This window comes from Bison bison, unplaced genomic scaffold, assembly GCF_000754665.1.
Source record: "Bison bison bison isolate TAMUID 2011002044 unplaced genomic scaffold, Bison_UMD1.0 scf7180017864390, whole genome shotgun sequence".
Lineage (NCBI taxonomy): Eukaryota > Metazoa > Chordata > Mammalia > Artiodactyla > Bovidae > Bison > Bison bison.
The window spans coordinates 3,468,046-3,480,192 of NW_011494962.1; positions in this window are offsets into that span (position 1 = coordinate 3,468,046).

Genomic DNA, 12,147 nt, shown 5'->3' on the forward strand with positions numbered 1-12,147 from the left:
GTGATCAGTGGAAAGAAATAGAGGAAAACAATAGAATGGGAAAGACTAGAGATCTCTTCAAGGAAATTAGAGATACCAAGGGAACATTTCATGCAAAGATGGGCACAATAAAGGACAGAAATGGTAGGGACCTAACAGAAGCAGAAGATATTAAGAAGAGGTGGCAAGAATACACAGAACTATACAAAAAAGATCTTCATGACCCAGATAACCACGATGGTGGGATCACTCACCTAGAGCCAGACATCCTGGAATGTGAAGTCAAGCGGGCCTTAGGAAGCATCACTACAAACAAAACAAGTGGAGGTGATGGAATTCCAGCTGAGCTATTTCAAATCCTGAAAGATGATGCTGTGAAAGTGCTGCACTCAATATGTCAGCAGATTTGGAAAACTCAGCAGTGGTCACAGGACTGGAAAAGGTCAATTTTCATTCCAATCCCAAAAGTAAGGCAATGCCAAAGAATGCTCAAACTACCACATAATTGCACTCATCTCACACGCTACTAAAGTAATGCTCAAAATTCTCCAAGCCAGGCTTCAACAGTACTGTGAACTGTGAACTTCCAGATGTTCAACCTGGATTTAGAAAAGGCAGAGGAACCAGAGATTAAATTGCCAACATCTGTTGGATCATCAAAAAAGCAAGAGAGTTCCAGAAAAACATCTACTTCTGCTTTATTGACTATGCCAAAGCCTTTGACTGCATGGATCACAACAAACTGGAAAATTCTTAAAGAGATGGGAATACCACACCACGTGACCTGCCTCCTGGGAAATCTGTATGCAGGTCAAGAAGCAACAGTTAGAACTGGACATGGAACAACAGACTGGTTCCAAATCAGGAAAGAAGTACGTCAAGGCTGTATATTGTCACCCTGCTTATTTAACTTCTATGCAGGTACATCAATGCACATGCCAGGCTGGATGAAGCACAAGCTAGAATCAAGATTTCTGGGAGAAATATCAATAACCTCAGATATGCAGATGACACCACCCTTATGGCAGAAAGCGAAGAAGAACTAAAAGTGATGAAAGTGAAAGTGGAGAGTGAAAAAGTTGGCTTAAAAGTCAAGATTCAGAAAACTAAGATCATGGCATCTGGTCCCATCACTTTATGGCAAATAGATGGGGAAACAATGGAAACAGTCCAAGACTTTATTTTCTTGGGCTCCAAAATCACTGCAGATGGTGACTGCAGCCATGAAATTAAAAGATGCTTGCTCCTAGGAAGAAATGCTATGACCAACCTAGACAGCATATTACAAAGCAGAGACATTACTTTGCCAACAAAGGTCGGTCTAGTCAAAGCTATGGTTTTTCCAGTAGTCATGTACAGATGTAAGTGTTGGACTATAAAGAAAGCTGAGTGCCAAAGAATTGATGCTTTTGAATTGTGGTGCTGGAGAAGACTCTTGAGAGTCCCTTGGATTGCAAGGAGACCCAACCAGTCCATCCTAAAGGAAATCAGCCCTGAATATTCACTGGAAGGACTGATGCTGAAGCTAAAACTCCAATACTTTGGCCACCTGATGCCAAGAACTGACTCATTTGAAAAGACCCTAATGCTGGGAAAGATTGAAAGCAGGAGGAGAAGGGGATGACAGAGGATAAATGGTTGGATGGCATCACTGACTCGATGGACATGAGTTTGAGTAAGCTCCGGGAGTTGGTGATGGACAGGGAAGCTTGGTGTGCTGCAGTCCACGGGGTCAGAAAGAGACACGATTGAGCGACTGAGCTGAAATGAACTGAATTAGAATAGGATGCTTGTGAGGCTTATAAGCTGATGGATGAGGAGGGTGCCCTGCCCTGAGAATTTACTGTGTTATAGTTTTATAATCAAAGGAAAAGTGGGGAGGGGGAAAAGAACTTCTTTGTCTTTCTTGAGTAGACATCATGCTTCCATCATCAGCTCCTCCTACAGGTTGGGCAGAGGAGTTTTCTTGTCCCTGGGTGGTCAATCTAGGTCCACAAATTATTGTGTTTTATGTGTTCAGAGAGTGTATCCTAGGGATCATTAATTTACTGAGCTCACTGGGCAGGATGTGGGTCTCATGCACCCATTGTTTTATTGTTTTGGGGGCATGTCTCATGCTTCTGTTGCCTGGTTTTGTTGCTAAGCAAGCCTGCTTTCTTGAGTAATCATTAACTTACAGGGGTCTCCCGTATTTTTCTACTCACAATCCCCTAGTGGGATTAACTATTTAATCACCTACTTTGTCCTTCACTCTGTCCCTATCAATACAGAGTCCAAGCTGGCTCTGACAGTAAGTCTACAGACAAAGTGTTGAGGCAAGGAATAACGACTTTATTTGGAAAGCTGGCAGACAGAGAAGATGGCAGACTAATGTCTGAAAATCACCATCTTGTTGGGGCCTGGATGCTAGGTTCTTTTATAGAACAGAATTGAGGAGGAGGTGAGGAATTAAAATAAAAAGGCCATTAATCTTGCAAATATCTCAGAGCAGGTTTCCTGAGGTGGGTCATTATGCATAGACAGTACCCTTTTCATGAATAAAAGCAATGGGAAATAAAGGTTAAAGTAAAAGAAACCAATTCTTCCCTGTAACAATGCTTGCCAAGGGAACAACCTTGCAAAAGAGGAACAGGTGACCCTGCACCTCATAACATGATTCAACATCTCAAAGGAAGGCACCTCCCATCTATCAAACTAAACCAAACCACGCACTGCCTTCCTTAACTGGCTGACAAATACTTTTGTATTTACAACGGCAGACTCAGCTTTGGCGGAAGTTCTGTTTCCACTAGAGTGTCCCAGGGCTAAATGACCCATTAAACCGTATCTGTCTGGTATCTCTTGCCAAGAATGTGTTTATCAGCTTCTTCCTGGGAGGGAAAAAGGATCGAAAGAAGGCCTATAAAGCATCTAATGCTGGGCCTGGCATCGCATGGTTCTCAACAGATGTCAGCTTAAAACAGAGAACAGAGACTACCTCGGTGGTCCAGTGGCTAAGACCCCGCGCTCCCAATGCAGGGGGCCTGGGTTCGATCCCTTGTTGGGGAACTAGATCCCACATGCTGCAACTAAGAGTTTGAATGCCACAATTAAAGACCCTGCAAAGAAGATCAAAGATCCTGTGTGTTGCAGACCCAGCACAGTCAAATAAATATTAGAAGAAAGAAAACAAACAAAACAGAAAACAAACAAAACAAAGAGTTCAGAACACAGGAAAAATGGGGAAGGATGTGGAATCAGTGGAGAGGGGAGGGGACAGGAAACCCAGGGCCGGGAGCATCCCCTTCTCTGTGTGTTCCAGGAACCCTTAAAGTTACAGGTGAGCTGCAGCTAGGAAATGAGGTCCCTGATGAATACTCAGGTATGCCTCTCAGAATGTATAGAAACACAGCAAGGGCACCGAATCCGAATCACGGAAAACAAGCGGAGAATGGAGGCGTTTGCTAAGAGATGCCAGCCTGGCCCCAGTGAAGTCAATTTGTCAGTTCTTTTCACCTGGGCAAGAGAGAGGAGGGGAGGAGCCACAGCTCCTGCCAAAGCTAAAAAAAGCAAGCTGTTTAAGGCCTCAGGGCAGGACCAGTTGCAAATGAACTTAGCAGGGCAAGGCCGCCAGGGCTCTCAGGGAAAACATGGCGGTGACCCGGCCCTGAGGTCCCTGGAGAGTCAGCCACACATGGGCCGAGGGGGCCGAGGCAGGCGATTCCCTGAAAACGGCCTGACTGTGGAGTGCGGAGGGCCTGGGTGTGTGGACATGGCTCCACATTCTGAAGGTTGACCCATGTGCAGGCCACTTGCCTCTCCAAACCTCAGTCTGTTGTTCTCTTCCTACGTCGTGTCTGACTCTCTGCATCCCCGTAGACTACAGGCTTCTCTGTCCTTCACTGTTTCCTGGAGCTTTCTCAGATTCATGTCCATTGAGTCCATGATGCCATCCAACCATCTCATCCTCTGCTGTCCCCTTCTCCTCCTGCACTCTGTTTTTCCCAGCATCAGGGTCTTTTCCAATGAGTCAGCTGTTTGCATCAGGTGGCCAAAGTATTGGAGCTTCAGCTTCAGCATCAGTCCTTCCAGTGAATAATCAGGGTTGATTTCCCTTGGGATTGACTGGTTTGGTCTCTTCAGTTTCCTCATCCATAAATTGAGGATAATAACATCTGCACTGGAGAGTTTCTGGAAACATAAAACATGAGACAGAAGACACAAGTGCTGCGGAAAGTGGACTCTGGATGCCAGGTGTCACAGTTGTGGAAAAGAAAGTGAACTGGTCGTCCGAGTCCGCTCGGGTTGCCTTAACGAAACACGGCTGACGGGGAAGCTTAAATAACAGAGGTTTATTTTCTCATCCTTCTTGAGGCTGGAAGTCCGGATCAAAGTGCTGGCAAGGTCGTTTCATTCTGAGGTCGATCCACCATCTTGCTGTGTGCTCACATGACCTCTTTTTAAATTTTAATATTTATTTTTATTTATTTGACTGTGTTGGGTCTTAGTTGAAGCACATGCGATCTTCGATCTTCCCTGCGGCATGTGAGATCTTTAGTCGTGGCACGCAAACTCTAACTTCTGGTGTGTGGAATCTGGTTCTCTGACCAGGGATCAAACTTGGGCCCCCTGCATTGGGAGCCCCTTGGCCTTTCTGAACTTCAATCCTCTTATTGATCAAGCTTATTCCCACCTAGAGCTGCTAATCACTGATATTGTATGCATCATGGGCCAGACATACTATGCTGTTTTCCTCAGCCCCAATTATTAACTAATAGTTCAACATTGCAAAGTGTGCATATATATCTAGACAGCATATTAAAAAGCAGAGACATCACTTTGCTTACAAAGGTCCATATAGTCAAAGTTTTGGTTTTTCCGGTAGTCATGTATGGATATGAGAGTCGGACCATAAAGAGGGCCGAGTGCCAAAGAATTGAAGCTTTTGAACTGTGGTGCTGGAGAAGACTCTTGAGACCCTTGGACTGCAAAGAGATCAAACCAGTCAATCCTAAAGGAAATCAAGGCTGAGTATTTGTTGGAAGGACTGACGCCAAAGCTGAAGCTCCAATACTTTGGCCACCTGCTGTGAAGAGCCAACTCATTGGAAAAGACCCTGATGTTGGGAAAGATTGGAGGCAAAAAGAGAAGAGGGCAGCAGAGGATGAGATAGATGGATGGCATCGCTGACTCAATGGACGTGAATCTGGGCAAACTCTGGGAGATAATGAAGGATAGGGGAGCCTGGTGTGCTGCATTTTGTGGGGTTGCAAAGAGTCGGACAAGACTTAGTGCTTGAACAACAACAATATCACATACATACAGTATTAAAATGGAGGAGAGCCATATTTCTTTACAATGAGAAAATAAAATTTCCTAAAGTTTCAATCCAGAAATCTTCCTCAAGGGACCCAAGATGAGCCTTGGTTCTGGGAAACCGACTAGTCACCCCAGAAATACCTGGGGCCTTCATCTTTACCAAAATGAGGTCGGCTTGGTCTTCTCCCACTTTCCGTTAACTTCGTCTTCTTTTCTCAACGCTTACCTTTGTCAGTGCCTATTTACACTGTTCCCTCCCAAGGCCACGCCTGTTGTTTTCTTGAAAAGATGTTTCATGCAGCGGTGGTTTGGGGTAGCACCAGGGAAATAAGGAAGTGGATGGCAGGCAGTGGTAGCCCCACAGCAGTCTTGTTTTGCTCTGTACTCGCCTCGGGCCAGGGCGGTTTAGAGGTGCCACGGGTGTGTGTCCCTGCTGGCGGAGTCCCCTGGGGTGTTGCCCAGTGCCAGCCCAGAGTCTTTCCACAGGAGTTTCGCTCTGCTTTCAGTCTGTGTTTTCCTTGGAATTAGCCACTGATTGAGCAGCATGTGGGAAATATGAGTGTTTGCATAACTGGACATGAGGGAGAGACCTGACAAGGGCCAGATACCGAAGGACAATTTGGATAGCTTCACGGTTTTGCTTGTCTTTCATGCACAGACTCGGGAAGCCGCCTTCCTGTCTTCAGGGCTGGAAATCCACGAGTGAGTGCGTGCACATTACTGAATTGCCAATGCATCACACTAACTCCATGTGATGCTCCTGACAACACCATGAATTCAGTGAAATCAGCTCCCTTTGTTCAGATGAGGAAACAGATCCTGGAGCTGTTTATAAGATTCAGAGCAGATCTTCCTGACCCCAAGGGTCAAGTCATGGAAATTCATTCTAATGTGAGTCCCTCTGGTCACTGACTCCCTGCCCTGGGTTGAGCACAGCCAGAGAGAGAGACAGAGACAGAGAAAGGAGAGAGGGAGGTCAGGGCAGATCCACTGGGCAGGCGTGAGGGAGCTGGAAGAGGAGACTGGCAGCTGTATTAGGTTTCTCGCCGCTGAACCAGTTTGGGCACTTAAGAGGGTTCTCCACTCCAGCTTTGGGGTCACTAGTGACACCTGTCTCATGTGGCAGCTTCAGCTCATAACTTACCTTGGAATTAAGACCCTGAATATGAGCCCAATATTAAATCCAGTTCCAGAGAAGGTGGGCAAGTATGAGCTATAACCCCTGCATTTTTAATGGTTTGATCACAAGAGGCAAGGCTGGAGGTTGGCCAGCCCACTGACCACAAGCTCGGGTTCCCCAACAGGCTGCCTCCCGGGACCTCGAGTGTCGTGTCTCCTGAGTCACACGTGTTTACCCTCTGCACTCGCCACTTCTCCGCTTTGACCTCCTGGAGGTGGAAGGATGGAACCAAGGCCAGGTCAAGACAAAGGCCTGGGTCTCCTGCTGCGCCAGGTCGGCTCCTCTCAGCGTTTCACAGAACCTGCTGGATGATACACAGTCACCTTCATTCCAGAGTGTTTTCATTTCCCAGGGCTGCGTAACAAAGGATGCCAGACCAGAGCAACAGAAGTTTGTTCGGGAGGCTGGAAGTCTGAAGCCCAGGTGTGGGTGGGGCTGGTTCCTCCTGGAGCACTGAAGGAGAATCTTCTGGAGGCTCTCGTCCATCCTTGATGCTCCTTGGCAGGTGGCAGAGTAACTCCAGCCTCTGCCTTACCATGGCTCCTCCCTGTCTCTGCCTCGTCTGTACCTGTGTATCTCTCCATGTCCTCTTCCTTTTTTTTTTTTTTTTTTGCTCCAGGGCACAAGTGGGATCTTTGCTCCCTGGGCATGTGGGCTAAGTCTCTTCAGTCGTGTCCGACTCTTTGCGACCCCATGGACCACAGCCCGCCAGGCTTCTCTGTCCATGGGGATTCTCCAGGCAAGAATACTGGAGTGGGTTGCCATGCCCTCCTCCAGGGGATCTTCCCAACCCAGGAATCGAACTCATGTCTCTTATGTCTCCTGCATTGGCACGCCAATTCTTTACCACTAGAACCACCTGGGGAGCCCCCTTAGTTCCCCGATCAGCGATCAAACCTATGTCCCCTGCAGTGGAAGCATGGATTCTCAACCTCTGGGCCACCAGGAAAGTCCCCTTGTCCTCTTCTTATAAGGACCCTGGTCACTGCATTGAGGACCCCAGCAGAGGCTGCCCGTCCCTGCCCCCATCAGGTGAGCCGCCTGCTTCCTGCTGCAGCGCCTGTCTGCTTCTGGGATGAGTCTGGCCCTCCACTCGCCCTCTGGCCACTGTCTGCTTGTCTGGCTTCATCGCCTGCTGCCTACACTTGGTGCCCATGCTGCGTTGCTGGGCAGGGCTGTCACAACCTTTGTGCCTTTGCAGATTCTGTCCCTTTGGCCTGAAATATCCTCCCCCTCACTCATCCTCCTCCCTCTCCACCTGAAAAGCTTACTCATCCTTTAAGCCTTTCCCCTCCCCTACCTCCTGGGAGGGCTACTCTGCACGCTGTGGCCTTTTGTGCCCAGCCGTGGCCCTGTGTGTTTCTTCAGTATAGCATGTAACACAATGCACGCTTTGTGTTCCAAAACTGTATTTTTTTTCTCAATTTATTTATTTTTAATTGAAGGATAATTACAATATTGTGTTGGTTTCTGCCACACCTCAACACATGACCCCTATGGGGTCAGCCATAGGTATACCTATGTATGTCCCCTTCCTCTTGAGCCTCCCTCCCCATCCCACCCCTCTAGGTTGTCACAAAGCCTTGGTTTGAGTTCCCTGAGTCATACAGCAAATTCCCACTGGGCTATCTATTTTACATATGTTAGTATATAAGTTTCTACGCTACTCTCTACAATGCATACTTTTGTTTCGTTATATCCATCTCACCTGCAGGTGGAGCTCATTCAAGGCAGTTTTCTTATGAATCCCCAGCATGTTATACAGATCATCCAGGGCGGCTAAATGGCTAAAAAAAAAAAAAAAAGTGGAGATTCCCTCCAGGGGTAGAGACTGAGTAGCATCTTTCTCAAACTTTTATTACATTCCCTGCGATGCTTGTGTAGTTGGCTCTCAGATGCTCCTTGTATGGTTTAGCAATTGGATGAAAAAGCCACGGTTAGCAGGAAGCTGGCAGGAGCTTCAGTGATCCGTGATGTTCCATGAGTGTAATTGACCCGAGGACACAGAATTCCCCTGGGTTCCCCCCACCCTGCCCTGCCCCAACTCAGATACTTCTCCTCCTCCTCCTCCTCCTTCTTCTTCTTTTGACCTTGCTGAGTGGCATGGGGGGATCTTAGTTCCCTGACCAGGATCAGCCTATGCCCCCTGCGAGGAGTCCTAACCGCTGGGCCTCCAAGGAATTCCTTACATGCTTCTTAAATGGGATTTAATGGAGGTCAGGGGCAGTGGGGTGGGGGGATTGGCAGGTGGCACCTTCCATCTTGCTGGTGAGGAAGGGTGGGCAGAGAAAAGTGCAGCCCCTGGGCTGAGGTTCTACAGCCCTGAACGCTGAGGGGGCCTTAGTGAGAGGGTCCGAGCACCAGGACACTAGGGAGAGCTGCCTGTGTGACCAGTTCCGTCCTGCAGTCAAGGGTGGGGTCCTGGCGGGCATGGTTGGCCGTGGGGGGTAGTGGTGAGGGAGGGGTCAGCAGGGACTGTGTCCTTGGGCAAACCCAGGCCAGTTCTCATGGAAAGTGATCCCTGCCGGTCTTGGGGCTGAATGCAGGTCCTCTCCAACCTTGGGAACAAGTGCCCTTATTGTGAGTCTCTCTCTCCTCTCATTTCCAGTCACATGGGCTTCCCTTCTTGTCCCTCAGCAATGCCACTGGTCACTCGAAGCTGGATAACACTCAGAGGAGCAGAACTCCATTTAGACTCCCTTTAGGCTTTTTCTCTCACTGATTTCTAAGGGCCTCAACCTTGCTCTCCTGACCATCAGCAAGTAAATTATTTCAGCTACTAGGTCCCTCCTTATCTTCTTTGGGGGCATTGCAAAATTAATCAGCTAGTGACCTCTCCTCAGGCTCCCCCACCTCCCACAGAGCTGGACCCGCAAGGATTCTGGGGCAGGGCAAGGTGCCCAGGGCTCAGCATTTAAGGAGGCGCCCACTCTCAGGGCTGAGTTAGTGCCACCTTAAATTTTGTGCCCTGAGTGCCTCACTGCAGTCCTGGATGGACGCTGGGCTGGCTATTGATAAGAGCTTTCCAGGTGGCACAGTGGTAGAGAATCTGCCTGCCAATGCAGGAGACTCAAGAGATGCATGTGGGTTTGATCCCTGGGTTGGGAAGATCCCCTGGAGGAGGAAATGGCAACCCACCCCAGTATTCTTGCCTGAAGAATCCCATGGACAGAAGAGCCTGGCAGTCTACAGTCCATGGGGCTGCAAAGAGACAAGACTGAGTGACTGGGTACACATGAGAAGAGAAAAGGAGGCTAGAAGAGAGAGTGTTGTGATTTCCTTGGTGGTCCAGAGGCTAAGACCAGTACTCCCAATGCAGGGGGGCCAGGGTTTGATTTCTGGTCAGGGGACAAGATCCCACACGCCGCAACTAAGATCCAGTGCAGCCAAATAAATAAATAAATATGAAAAAAACAAGGTACTGTGCATGTTAGTCGCTCAGTCATGTCCGACTCTTTGTGACCCAATGGGCTATAGCCCGACAGGCTCCTCTGTCCATGAGATTTTTCAGGCAAGAATACTGGAGTGGGCTGCCATTTCCTTCTCTAGAGGATCTTCCCAACCCAGGGATTGAACTCAGGTCTCCTGCATTGCAGACAGACTCTTTACTGTCTGAGTCACTAGGGAAGATTCCAGAGAAATAAACACAAGACACTACTAGAAAAAAAAAAAAAAGGAGAGCACTTAGAGGACTAGGTGGGAAATCTGCTGTAAACAGAAATGTGGAGACTGATGGGCACCAGTGACCAAAGGCAGCGCTTCCAAACAGGCATGTCCACAAGGCTCCCCTGGATGCAGCCCCGGGTCTGCCAGCCAGCCAGCCAGCCAGGAGCAACAGGAAAAAGAAAATGCACTCATGCTTTTCTCATAAGTTTTCCCAGAATTTCTTGTGGGAGTTGGGGATCGCAGGATGTTGGGGGTAGGGAATCCCCAAAGTTATGACCCACCTCTGCTTTTACCCCCTCTGTCAACTTGATATCTTTTTCTTGGTGTCATGAACCTCATCCTAACCTTGGTGATCCAGACCCCTAAAATGCTGGTGCCCGAAGAGCCCTTAGAGACCACCAGCCCAGGGCTTTTGAGTACTGGAACTGGGTCTGGTTCAATTTGGCCAGGACTGAAAGTATAATACATTGCACTTTTGAGAACATAGTTTGAAACAAGGCTGTAAAGCAGCTCATTAATATATTTTTTAAAAATGTCGATTACATGTTGAAATGACAATGTCCGGGATCTCCTGGGTTAAATGAAATACATCATGAAAATTAATTCCCCTCTTTTTATTTCTTTTAATGTGGCTGGCTGCTAGAAAGTTTAAATTATACCTGTGGCTGACCTTTGTGGCCTGAATGACATACACATGTGACAAGCATGAACCACTTCAACTTCTTCCTTTAACAGATGAGAAAACTGAGGTCCAGAGAGAAGACCTGGTTTAGCAGAGAGCACATGCTAAAAAGCGCTGTCGCTTCTGGTCCCTGACAATCACACACACACACACACACACACACACACAAGCACGTGTGCTGGGCTAGGAGCCCGGGAGAGGAGCCCGTGGACTTAGACCCTTGAGCTGCAGACCTCAAGGGAAGTCTTCCAAGATGCTGTACGTTGGCTGTGGTTTCTTGAGAGAGAAATAAAAACTTACAAAGCTGGAGTCACTGTCTCCAAAATACCAGCTTTAAAAAGTCTCTGGAGGGACTTCCCTGGGGGTTCAGTGGTTGAGACTTTGCCTTCCAGTGCAGCAGATGTGGGTTCAATTCCTGGCCCAGGAGCTAAGATCCCACATGCCTCCTGGCTGGAGAAAGAAACAAGCAAAGCAGAAGCAATGTTGTAACAAATTCAATAAAAACTTAAAAACAAAACAAAACAAAACTCTGGAAAGTTGGGGTGTGAGGAGATGTGAGGAAAAAGTTGGGGAGTCCTAGACCTTCCCTGTTCAGTTCACTTACATGCATAGTACCCCAGGTGTGCTGACCAGGTGTGCTAACTAACCAGCACCTTAAATGCACCCAGCCCTCCCTCTTGCATGGCAGTGGGGTAGAGCCTTGCCGGAGGCTGGCACCCAGGAGGCAGCCACTCAGGGATTGTTTGACAAGTCAATAAAAGCAGGTTTCAGTGGTGGAGGAGTGGGCAGCGGAGGGAGAGGGAACCAGACAGAAAGGCAAATTCTTTTATATCATAATTTTATCTGGCATCCATTCTCTTCCACCTGCGTTGTCAAGGCTCTAAGCGGGGGTTAGTGAGGAAATGAAGACGTAAGGACCTGTCCTCTCCCTCTGTCCGTCATCGGGCAGCACTGGTGGGTCTGGGGACAGTTCTGACCGGGGGAGTTGCCATGCGGGGCTGGATATTTTTCTTGGCCTCCATCCGCCTTGACTGCCACTGCGGAGCACCCAGGCGCTGGCCAGTTCTTCCTTTCCCCGGCCTGGCTTCCCAGGGTACCCAGGAATCACATGGGATGTTGCGAACTGTCCAGCCCGTGTCCTGGGCAGACTGGAGTGCCCAGTGGGAGGGCGGGGGTGGCTCTCTCCTGGAGGTGACAGCTGGCCAAACGGATAGGAAGCATCTGCTCTCTGGCCCCTTCCTTTACCCTATGCCCTGGGACGTCCCGACCAGGTGATGCGCCGCACGCGGAGCGGAGTGGGTGCTCTGGCTCTCCCCTCCCACCACCACCACCACCGCTGCCA